This window comes from Pan troglodytes, chromosome 1 (assembly GCF_028858775.2).
Source record: "Pan troglodytes isolate AG18354 chromosome 1, NHGRI_mPanTro3-v2.0_pri, whole genome shotgun sequence".
Lineage (NCBI taxonomy): Eukaryota > Metazoa > Chordata > Mammalia > Primates > Hominidae > Pan > Pan troglodytes.
The window spans coordinates 174321224-174333603 of record NC_072398.2 but is presented as its reverse complement, the minus strand read 5'-3'; the positions used below and the strand labels follow the sequence as shown (position 1 = coordinate 174333603).

The following is a 12380-nucleotide window of genomic DNA, read 5'->3' as shown; positions in this document are numbered from 1 at the left end:
TTATATCTCTTGCTCATTTTCTAATTGGGTTACTTGTCATAAGTTGAGTTGTGAGGATTCTTTGTAAATTGTGGATACAGATCCTTTAATGGATATATTTTGCAAATATTTTCTTCCAGTCTGTTGTGTCTTTTCATTTTCTTGTGTCTTTTGAAGTATAAAAGTTTTGAATTTTCATGAGGTCCAATTTATTAGTTTTTAAAATTATTTTATGGACTATGCTCTTGATGTCGTAGGCAAGAAATCTTTGCCTAGCCCAAGTCTCAAAGATTTTCTTTTATGTTTTCTTGTAAATATTTTATTATTTTAGCCCTTATGTTTAACTATGTGATCTATTTTGAGTTAATTCTTATGTATGGTGTGAGATGAGGTTGTAAGGTTAACTTTTTGCATGTGGATAACCAATTGTCTCAGCAGTTTTTGTTGAATGCAGGTGCATTTTTAATTGTTGTAGATTTTAGACATTGCAAAATGAATTTCTACTAAAAAAGCTAATAGGAGATGATGTAATTTTAAAAGGTTGGCCAGGTGTGGTGGTCCATGCCTATAATCCTAGCACTTTGGGTGACCAAGGCAGGAGGATCCCTTGAGCCCAGGGGTTCAAGACCAGCCTGGGCAGCATAGGGAGACCCTGTCTTTGATTGATTGATTGATTGATTGATAGAAAGATAGATAGATAGATAGTTAGATAAATGGTTATAAAAACATGGAAATGGAGAAGTAAGGAACATTTTATGTGCTTTCTCTCTTGACTTTTCTCCTTTTTCTTATTTGTTTATTAATTAGTTTTTTTTAGGGACTATGTTGACCAGGCTGTTCTCAAACTTGTGGCCTTAAGCAGTCTATCTGCCTCAGCCTCACAGTGTTGGGATTACAAATGTGTCCCACCATGCCCAACTTTGACTGTTATGCTAATTATAGATTTAGAAATTTTAGGCCAGGCACGGTGGCTCACGCCTGTAATCCCGGCACTTTGGGAGGCCGAGGTAGGTGGATCACTTGAGGTCAGGAGTTTGAGAACAACCTGGCTAACATGGTGAAACCTCGTCTCTACTAAAAATACAAAAATTAGCCGGCTGTGATGGTGCGCACCTGTAATCCCAGCTACTTGGGAAGCTGAGGCAGGAGAATCACTTGGACCCGGGAGGCGGAAGTTGCAGTGGGCCGAGATCGTGCCACTGCACTCCAGCCTGGGTGACAGAGCGAGACTCCGTCTTAAAAAAAAAAAAAGAAATAAAGAAATTTTAACTTCAGTTGTTGATATATCAATTTATGGACCAAAGTTAGGGACAAAAAGCAAAAATTGAAAATGGAATAGTTTTAATAGCAGTAGTTTTAATTTGTTTTTTAAAAGTATATGGAAATCTTTGTATTTGTTAATAAAGCCTTATTTAAAATGTTTTAAATTTTGTCCTTCATTAGTCTATTGTATTATCAGATTGCTGGGGGACTGTTTTTGGAAACAGATTATATGGGCTGACAGAGTTTAAAAGTAATGCTTTTTATCTATTTAAAATTTTTCTCTATATTGACTGTTTAGGTTCTCACTCTGGGTAGGGTAAAACTGTTAGAGAGTTCTTGTAATTGGACTTGTTCATTTCTTATCTAACTTCTCTAAAGGTGATAGAAATTCTAGAAGAATAGTCCTGTGGTTTGTGTTATATAAAGACTGGTTGAAGAAAAAAATTATAGTGCTAATTATTTATTTAAAAAGAAGCCTGCATTTTCAAGATGAGTAGTAGTATATATGTGGTTTATGATTTAAACAAATTTTTTTCAACATTTTACTCCAGAAATATGTTTACCCATATGTGGTTTATGAAATAAATATTCTTCATTGGAATTGTACACCAAGGGATACTTAGGTTCTTTCTTGTCGGCAAAGTCTCACGAAGAAGTTACCCTTTCCATTTTTCAAATAGTTACATGACTGGCCTACAGACTGCTTTCAAGAAATTAAGTAAATATTTTACTAATTCCCCACTTGTTTTTGAGATAACAGGAAGGATAAACCAAAACTTAAGACAAACAAACAAACAAAAAGTGTTACCTTATTTTGAAATGTAAATATCAAGTCCTAAATGATAAATCAAATTTCGCACAACTGTCCCATCAATTGATGGAGCTAAAAGTTATGTCTGTGGTATTTTGGTCCCTTGCTAGGATTTTTGACTTGTGTGCTAGTGTGGAAGCCCTGAACAATTTAACTCCCTGGGCCTTGTTTTCTTCCCCTCCTAAAGGATAACACTGGAGTAGCGAATCTGTGAGGTCCTTTACAATGCTATCATTAAACCGATTTTTAAAAGATTTAACTCCAAAAAAATGGGTATATTTAATTATTCATCCTGGTTAATGAAAATTTGAGTTCCTGAATCTGAAACGTAGACGTAATGTAGAACAGGGGAAAAGGAAACATATTTGCAACACTTCAGTGATAAAAGGTACAATTTGATTAAGTTGTTACTATATTCTAATTACTGTATGATATGTGCACTTGATTTTTTTTATTCCCAGAGTAATCCTCTAAGTTTGGTATTATCTCCATTTAACAAATGAAGAAATTGAGAATCAGATACTTTAAGTAACTTGTCCAAAGTTCCAGTGCTATTAAGTGGTAGAGCTAGCAATCAAATTCAGGGTTCTCAGACTGCAAAGTCTCTGCTCTATGGACTGTAAAGTCAAAATGCCTAGTATGTTCTGAGTTTCAAACCTACAAGGATATAATTTTCTATGTCTGCTCATATTTATCAGAATTGAGAAAATAAGATTTAAATGTCTTTCAGTCCATATTTAGAGATAAATAATGTTTTTTGAAATGCCATATATAGATGATTAAAATTTATATTTTTACTTTTCCAACATTTACTTGGATGCCTCAATCTTTCATTTCTTATTATAAAATGTGCTGAATTCTACCAGTTTTAACCCATGTTTCTTAGAAATACTAGTGATTTCAGTGTGTTTACTGATATAAAAGTAATCTTTTTTTTTTTTTTGAGACTAGTCTGGCTCTGTCACCCAGGCTGGAGTGCAGTGGTGCTATCTCAGCTCACTGCAAGCTCTGCCTCCTGGGTTCACGCCATTCTCTTGCCTCAGCCTCCCGAGTAGCTGAGACTACAGGCGCCTGCCACCACGCCCGGCTATTTTTTTTTTTTTTTTTGGAGACAGAATCTTGCTCTGTCGCCAGTCTGGAGCGCAGTGGCACGATCTCGGTTCACTGCAACCTCTGCCTCCTGGGTTCAAGCGATTCCACTGCCTCGGCCTCCCGACTGGCTGGGACTACAGGCATACACCACCACACCCTGCTAATTTTTTGTATTTTAGTAGAGATGGCGTTTCACCATGTTGGCCAGGATGGTCTCGATCTCCTGACTTCGTGATACGCCCGCCTCACCTTCCCAAAGTGCTGGGAGTAAAGGCGTGAGCCATTGCGCCCGGCCTCGCCCGGCTAATTTTCTGTATTTTTGGTAGAGACGGGGTTTCACCGTGTTAGCCAGGATGGTCTTGATCTCTTGACCTCGTGATCCACCTGCCTCGGCCTCCCAAAGTGGTGGGATTACAGGCTATAAAGGTAATCTTGACTAGTGATCGCCAGTAACCTTTAGTAACCAGACTAAAGAGAACTTGTACAAATGATTTGATGTTCTAGAAGAAAACATTGTTATAAGAAGGTATTAGCTCTGGAATTAATTCCATTTCTACTACTAGTTGTCTCACCTTTGGGAAAAACCATTAGACGCTGAGCCTTTGTTTCCTCCTTCGTAATATGGCAATGATCATACTTGTCCTGCCTACCTTCTGGAATAATTATGAAGATCAAATGAGTTGAGGTATATAAAATGGCTTTGGAAAAGATAAAATGCTATACAGATAGATGACACTTGTGGAGATGGTGAGATGCATGGCAATTGTAGGTAAATTCTGCACCCTGTGTTAGAAAGTACTTACTTTCCATTGAAATGCCTTCAGTTCTCACACCAACATTGAGATAGAGCTGTAGTAATCTGCCCCTATTTTATGGTTGCCTAGGTTGAAGAAAGCTCTTAATGACTACTTTATCTGTGCTTTATGATACTTATTAATGTTTATATTAAAAACGATATCCTGTATAAGTCATGTAATTTGCTTTTTCCCAAATATGGAAGATGAATAAAATAAGAATGAAATGGAAGTAATAGTGAAATAAAAGTGAATGTACACACATTCACAGTAAATTGATTTTACTTTTGAAATTATGCAAATTCTAAACAAGTGTTAAATATTGGTTCCAAATAATGAAATTATGTTTCTTCTCAAATACTAGATTAGTGATTGAATTAAAATCAGTTGAATTATTCTCGCAAACAATTAGGTAAATACATGCTATTTAGGTTTCTCTTGCTGATATATATAGATATATATAATATATATATAATTTATATGATTTTTGAATTGTGTCCTTAATATCTGAATGGATTTTGTTCATTTGGTGTAGCCAGTTGATTGACTTTCAAAGGGTATTTTAAATAGGAAACAATGTTATAAATGGTAGCTAATTTCAGAGTATGTCCACAAAGGCAGCATGATGTAGTATAAATACTCTCTGTAGTATGTTGAACTTAGAAGACCTGGTGTGGAACCTTTGTTTTGTCATAAACCAGCTATGTGGTCAAACTCAATCTGTAAAAATGGGAATAATACCATATGTTTTCTTCTAGTGTTGTGAGAAGTACAGGAGAAAATGTACATAGATGAAAAAGCACTCAGAAGTACTTATGTACTTTTGTGTATGTAGACACCATTATGTACTTAAACCCACAATTAGCTGAACTATGAGAATAATCTGTGATCTGGTTCTGAGACCAGAAATTTATTGATGAGAGAGAGGGAAGAATTCACTACCTCCTGTCTTGTTTTACTCTGGTCTTCTTTCTGCAAATGAATGTGTTCAGAAACCTGTAATTCTCTAGAAGCTGCTCACTTTTCACCGTCTTCTGTACATCACTTGGAAGGCACAAACACATTATATATATTTTGTATACATACATATATATATATGTATGTATTCCAGATCCCATGGTATCCATCATAGAAACTCTTGGAGGAAAGAGGCATAAGCTGGGAAGGGGGAAAGTGTGGGCAGCAGATGGCATTTAGTATGAATGGGTCATTTTAAAGTCATGGTCCACTTGTAGTAGAACCAAAATGAGGCTATACATATATTTTCAGTACAGATAATACACTCTGAGCTAAAAATGCTTTTCCACCAAACTTTATCTTAACATATCCATATAAATTAGAAAGGATTTTGTAGTTTGGTCATATATTGAGGTAATTACCTCAGTTCCATGAGCTTTCTCCCTTTTTCATGCTGACACAACCATGCTTTATCTTGCTTCTTTTTGTAAAAACATCCCAAAATGTCCACTTACCTTGTGGTCCATGTTAGCTTTCTTGAAAGCATTTGGTACTGCCTTGTAATAATAATACCACCCCATTTATTCTTCTGAGATTCCTGTGGTTTCTTAAACGATAGGGAAAATATTTTGTAGAGGAAGTATTAATAATTTTTGAAGCCAAGCAGATAATTTAATTTGACCTAGCAGGAAGATCTAATCTCAAATCCTTTAAGAGATAATGAGTAAGTGGCTGGCACAAGACCCTTAAAGCGTTAAATATGTTATAAAAATGAGAGCAAATCTACCTAGTGTATTTATCAACTACAAATAGAAATGTAAACCTTCAATCAGGCTTTTATTTTTATCTGTTATTGAAGTGATTGAAATGCGTATGAAAAGCAATGTGTTTATTTTGAAATATGATGAACCTTTTTATTTTTAGTATGGTGTTATTAAGGAAAGAATTTCAGGCAGTTATCTCTGCTAATAATAGAAGCCTTCTTCACCCCTTCAAGGGAACAGTATTCTTGCTTAAGTGGTGTCTTATGTTTGGCAGTGTTTGCCTCTGATAAATTTTATGTATTTCTTTGGGTGGTACCTTTGTTTTTAAAATATTCATAATTCTCTTTTTAATCTGCCATTAGATCTTTTTAAACAGCCTTTTATATGATTAAAGATAATTTATAAAATCTTGCTATGTGTCTCTTACTCTGAATGTTAGTATGTTATTAATATACTTTGTTTTTTCAGAATCATTTTTCTTCAGATTATATATACTATTAAAACAAGAACAGTGTGTTCTTATTCAACATCTCAGTTTCTAAATTATAAATGAATTATAAGGTAAGTTAAACTGACTGTCATAAAACAATAGATCTAACATTTTTAAATATACCATACTTTTTTTTTCTAAATGCTTGTTTTACTTGGGCAATATGATAAGTATAAGTTATTTTCATTTTCTTTTTTAAAAAATCATTTTACTGTTTCTCACAATATATGTATTTATATATATGTATATATATGTATATATATGTATATATATATGTGTATATATATATATATTTTTTTTTTTTTTTGTAGAGACAGGGTCTCACTGTATTGTTCAGGTAGTCTCAAACTCCTGGGCTCAAGTGATCCACTTACATTGGCCTCCCAGAATGCTGAGATTACAGACATGAGCCACCATGCCCAGCTCTTTTTTTTTTTTTTTTAATGTGTTTGAGTATAAGTTGGAACTATATGGTATTCCATAATTGATTCCAGTTTTTCCAGTCTTAATTAATGGAATAATACAATCAATATAAAGTATTTGCTGTGTTTAGTCATACGGGATTTTAAGCAAAATGTTTTTTACCAGTGTTCATCTGCTCATGAGGGATCTTCTCCTATGACCCAAACATCTCCCATTAGGCCCCATCTCCAACATTGGAGATTAAATTTCAGTGTGAGATTTGGATAGGACAAATATCCAGACTATGTGAAGTGGCTAAAAGGCAGAAGAACTAGGCAGAGTTTGAGTCTTGTGAGGCAACAGTTGGAGTTCGCAGTTTATCAAGGAGAGTCTGATAAACAGTTGGGTTTTTGGCTGCAACCCTCTGAAGACGGATATCCTGCTTAGAATAAGCTTAATCTCAGATTGATCTGCCTCTTACCTTTCTTCTCTGGGGGAAGATAAAACTGTCAGAGCCTCTACAGGTTTTCATACACAAAGTTCAGCATTCTAAGAGACAGGGTGAAGATAATAGAAACAGGTTTGTAGGGGATGCAGATAGTAAAGATATCAAACACAGAATTTTAAATAACTGATACTTTTGTTTAAAGTGGAGAATATTAGCAGAGGACTGGAATCTATAAAAATAAAGGAAATTCTAGGACTGAAAAAATACAATAATTGAATTATCTTTTAGATGATTAATAGCAGATTAGATTCCATTGAAGAGAGGATTAGTGAATTAGATGATGGGTCAGAAGAAAATATCCAGACTGAAAGACAGACAAAAGGATGAAAAGAAAGTATAAGACACATATGAGAACACAGTGAAAAGTCTAATACATGTATTATTGGAAGCTATATAGAAAAAGTTAATTGCAAGCCTCCATTTTTTTTTTTCTGTAAAACGGTAACCCCAGGTTTACCTTCTTTTAATACAGTTTCTCTGGACATAGACTAAGATAAATGTGATTTATCAGTTCTATTGCCAACAACAATATTTATTGTAAAAATAGCCTGTGATTGGGTAACTGCATTTGGACTGGGAGGACTACGAATGGACATGTTATACTCCCAAGAGACTACATTATTCACCATTTCTACCAGCATAAAACTTATAGGGAAACAGACGTCCAGTTTCCCTTTAAGGTGTCTCTTCAAACTCAAGCACTTCCTGATGGGAGGCTTAGAAGTTGCAAGAATGGGCTTATTATATGAAGTATTTCTTGTTTGAGGCTTGTATATGCTGGAGTGTACTGTATCCACTGATACAGGCTTCCCAACTTCATGTACCCCTGTGTGATGAGGAGGCACGGAAGTAGCAACTGAATATTTTAAGGACTTCTGATGAAGATGTTTTTGGTTATGCCATCCTGACGTTCTGTGTTTCTGTCCTAAGTTCTCATAAAAAGCTAAGTAAAACTGATGTAACATTACCACCTTTTGTATCCTGGGGTATGAATGTCATCTTGAATCCAAGACCACTGATGGTCATACACAGCAGGTAATACATAATTCCAGAAGAAGAGGACAAAGGGAATGGGGCAGAGGCAGCATTTGAAGAGATAATGGCAGAAAGTATTCTAAAACTGATTAAATGCCTCAAGCCACAGATTCAGAAGCCCCAAGCAGAATAAATATAAGAAAACCATTCCTAGAGATATCATTGTGCAACTGGTCTAAACCAATTCCCTTTTCTTGAGCCTCCCTTATGCTGGTGTAGACTGAATTTATCCTTGCAGAAATGGGAAAAAAATGTTGAGAATATCTTAAAAGCAGCCAGGGGGTGGGGTAAAAAAAAGAAGTGTATTATCTTCAAAGAGACAGTAATAAATTGACTCCCCAACTAAAACAGTGAAAACAAGGAAAAAATGGAATGGAATTTTTTTTTTTACCTTCAAAGAGGTAAAAGAAACAAACTGCCAGCGTATAATTTTATGCCCAGCAAAAATGTTCTTCAAAAATAAAGGTAAGCTGGGTGTGGTGGCTCATGCCTGTAATCCCAGCACTTTGGGAGGCCAAGGCGGGGATCACCTGAGGTCAGGAGTTTGAGACCAGCCTGGCCAACATGGTGAAACCCCATCTTTACTGAAAATACAAAAATTGGCCAGGTGTGGTAGCATACATCTGTAATCCCAGCTACTCGGGAGGCTGAGGCAGGAGAATTGCTTGAACTGGGGAGGCAGAGGTTGCAGTGAGCCGAGATCGTGCCACTGCACTCCAGCCTGGGTGACAGAGCGAGACTCCATCTCAAAATAAATAAATAAATAAATAAATAAAACTCCAGCCTGGGTGACAGAGCAAGACTCCGTCTCAAAATAAATGAATGAATGAAAGAAGGAAGGAAGGCAAAATGCATTTTTATGCAAACATAAATTGAGACAATTTGTCAACAGAAGACATATAATAAAGGGAACACCAAAGGCAATTTTTCAGGAGGAAAGAAAGTGACCCCAGGTGGAAGGAAGAAATGCAAAAAGAAATGAAGAGCATTGGAAAGTCTAAGTATGTGGGTAACTAAATAGATACTGACTATACAAAATAATATCTTGCGAGATCGAAAATATATGTAGGAATGAAATGCAAGAACAGAAAAGATATGAGAAAAAGTAGAGTTATAGTGTTCTAAAGTCCTTGCTTTGTTTGGGAAATGTAAAAACACAAATTTTTATTAGACTGAAGTTAAGGATGCATGTTGTAATATCTGGGGTAGCCATTAAAATGAAACCTGAGGGCTCTAGAGAAAAAAACACAGATCATGTTTCTTATTTTGTTTTGGAGAGAATTCTAGATCATTCCACAACTCTACTTTAAAAAGAAATTTTATGGAATGTAAAATTATGTAGTCAACAAGAAAACATTCAGAGGTGGTTAATGAGAATGGAAGGGGAGTTGTCTGAAGACAGGAAAATAAAGGGGGACGAGTAAGAAGGAGATGAAGCATGTGGAATAAGAGAGACAAAAAGAAAATAGACACATAAGGACCAGAGTTGGAAAGACATTAAGAGAGGGCATGGTTTATGATGCTTTGGGATAAGTGTTGCTGGCAGAGTCTACTGAATGCTAATACATTCTCCAACGGTGTTAAAGAGTCTACTGAATGCTAATACATTCTCCAATAGTGTTGAAGAATTTATAGTGGTAAATGTTGTTGTTGTTTTTTCTCCCCCCCCCCCGCCATTTTTTGTTTGTTTGTTTGTTTTGTTTTGTTTTGAGTCTGGGTCTCACTCTGTCGCCCAGGCTGGAGTATAGTGGCACAATCATAGCTCACTGTAATCTCGAACTCCTGGGCTCAAGTGATCCTCCGTGATCCTCCTGCCTCCTTTTTTTTTTCTTTTTTGGAGGCAGAGTGTTCCTCTGTCCCCCAGGCTGGAGTGCAATGGCATGATCTTGGCTCACTGCAACCTCTGCCTCCCGGGCTCAAGCAATTCTTGTACCTCAGCCTCCGCAGTAGCTGGGACTCCAGGTATGCTCCATCACACCCACTCCTGCCTTCTCTTCCTGAGTGGCTGGGAATACAGACGAGTGCCACCATGCCTGGCTAATTTTTAATTTTTTTTTTTTTGTAGAGATGGGGTCTTCCTGTGTTGCCAGGGCTGGTCTGAAACTCCTGGCTTCAAGTGATCCTCTCGCCTGGGCCTCCCAAAGTGCTTGGATTACAGGCATGAGCCACCATGCTTGGCTGTAAACTGTTTTCCTGACTCTATTTTTTAATCTTAAATGATTATGTAGAAAGAAAGTTGATTTTCCTGCGGAATCCTAGATTAACTTAAATTTTAAAGAAGTATTTTATTGGCTGGGCACGGTGGCTCATGCCTGTAATCCCAGCGCTTTGGGAGGCCGAGGCAGGTGAATCACATGAGAGGCCAGGCATTCAAAACCAGCCGGCCAAGATGGCAAAACCCTGTCTCTACTAAAAATACAAAAAATGAGCTGGGCGTGGTGGTGCATGTCTGTAATCCCAGCTACTTCGGAGGCTGAGGCAGGAGAATCGCTTGAATCTGGGAAGCAGAGGTTTCAGTGAGCTGAGATCATGCCACTGCACTCTAGCCTGGGTGACAGAACAAGACTCTGTCTCAAAAAAAAAAAAGGAAAAAAAAAGGTATTAAATATTTTATTTATTTATTTTTCTTTTTATTGCTGCTGCACAAATTAACATTTTAAAGAAATATTTTAAAGTTATAATCTAAAGCCAGTATAAACACTTATTTTAAAAATAAAGCAGAGGTGTCATATCTCACTCCTGTAATCCCAGCACTTTGGGAGGCTGAGGCGGGTGGATTCCTTGAACCAGCCTGGACAAAATGGCGAAACCCCATCTCAACAAGAAACATAAAAATTAGCCAGCTATGGTGGCACGTGCCTATAGTCCCAGCGACTTGGGGAACTGAGGCGGGAGGATCGCTTAGGCCTGGGAGGTTGAGGCTGCAGTGAGCTGTGAGTGTCCTACTGCACTCCAGCTTGTGTGACAAAGAGAGACCCTGTCTCTAAATAAATAAAGCAGAATACAGCATATCATATAATTAAAGAAGTTAGGTGTAGAGCAAGTCTTTACTAAAATAAATTATTTTTATAAGTCTTTACTGATCTATGTAAAATAGCCCATTTTCCTGTCACCTTGTCACTCTGCTTTCTTCATGTATCATCATTACATCACTGTTTCTTCTATTAGAAAATTTCCTTATTTTTTGTCTTCTAACATACCAAGCACAACTATAATGTTATATATTTGTTTATTATTTATGTTCTCCACCAGAAGGCAAGTTCCATTTATTTTCACAATTCAAGGCAATGCCTAGTACACATCAGACACTCAGAACATATTTGTTAAATGAATGAATGAGCAAATGAACGAAAGACTTCAAGGATGTACAAGTTCATTCTCTTAATAACATTTAAGTTCATTTTACATATTTTATTAGGGGATTTAGAGACTCTTAAGACTTTCAGTTCATGTGTTATTTTCTTGATTTTTCAGCACCTCTTAATGAATAACCTTAGTATATCTGATCCATACAAAGGCCACAGCCCTACCCCAGCCTTACTCTCTAACTGAACACAGCAATTCTCCATACTTGATTATTTTCATGCATTGTCCCTCCCTCCTTAGCCTATCACTACTAGACTATCCCTTCACTGTAACCTCATTTCTCAAATCTAATGCTAGAGATAATGCTTATCCTCTTAAGCATGCAAGTGAGCACCCTTGATACGTTGTAATCAAGGAGACCTGATTATTGAAGGGTAAAATTGTGTGAATTTTGAGCTTGGGCGTTAGAGGCAGATACACCATCCTGTCACTCACCAATTTCTAATTTCCAGTTTGCTCACTTGTAAATAGGGCATAATAATATTTACCTTGTGGGAGGTTTGGGAATTAAATATGTACGTAAAGTGCTATTTAATAAATATGGTACTTATTTAATAAGTTGTAGATAAAAAGGAAAGGAAGTCTCTTGCTTTCTTGTGAGAACCATCCTTTAGAGAACTTTAAAGGATTTTCAGGGAAAGGAAATTTGGAGAAGAGCAATGAGATTGTTTTGTTTCACCATGGGCAAAGGTGAAAGGAGCGTTGTGTTGTTTTGGCAGGAGTCTGGGGATGGTAGGGGTCGGAACATCTGTGCATTACATAATGCTGCTGATCACCAGAGTTATGGCTCTTGACATGAATGAGTAAAGGTTGCTGACCACCCCATGAGGCCCAACTGGCTGATACATGTGTGATCTCTTGGCTTGTCACAGCTTAGGTATATAGTGTCCTCCAAATGTTCTTAACTTTTTTATTGTAC

General features: G+C 36.6%; 1 protein-coding gene across 6 annotated transcripts in view; it reads left to right on the top strand.

Annotated features, from left to right (window-relative positions):
* Positions 1–12380, top strand: part of PRKAA2 (protein kinase AMP-activated catalytic subunit alpha 2) — a 70038-nt gene that overhangs the window by 3542 nt on the left and 54116 nt on the right. For 2 of the 6 annotated variants that reach the window (XM_016919269.4, XM_054683428.1), the window contains one exon: positions 6129–6221. The exons of the other annotated variants lie outside the window; for them this stretch is intronic. The gene's annotated coding sequence lies outside the window, so the exon portion shown is untranslated. Of the gene's footprint in view, positions 1–6128; positions 6222–12380 lie in introns of those variants that run through there. 6 annotated transcript variants of the gene reach the window in all.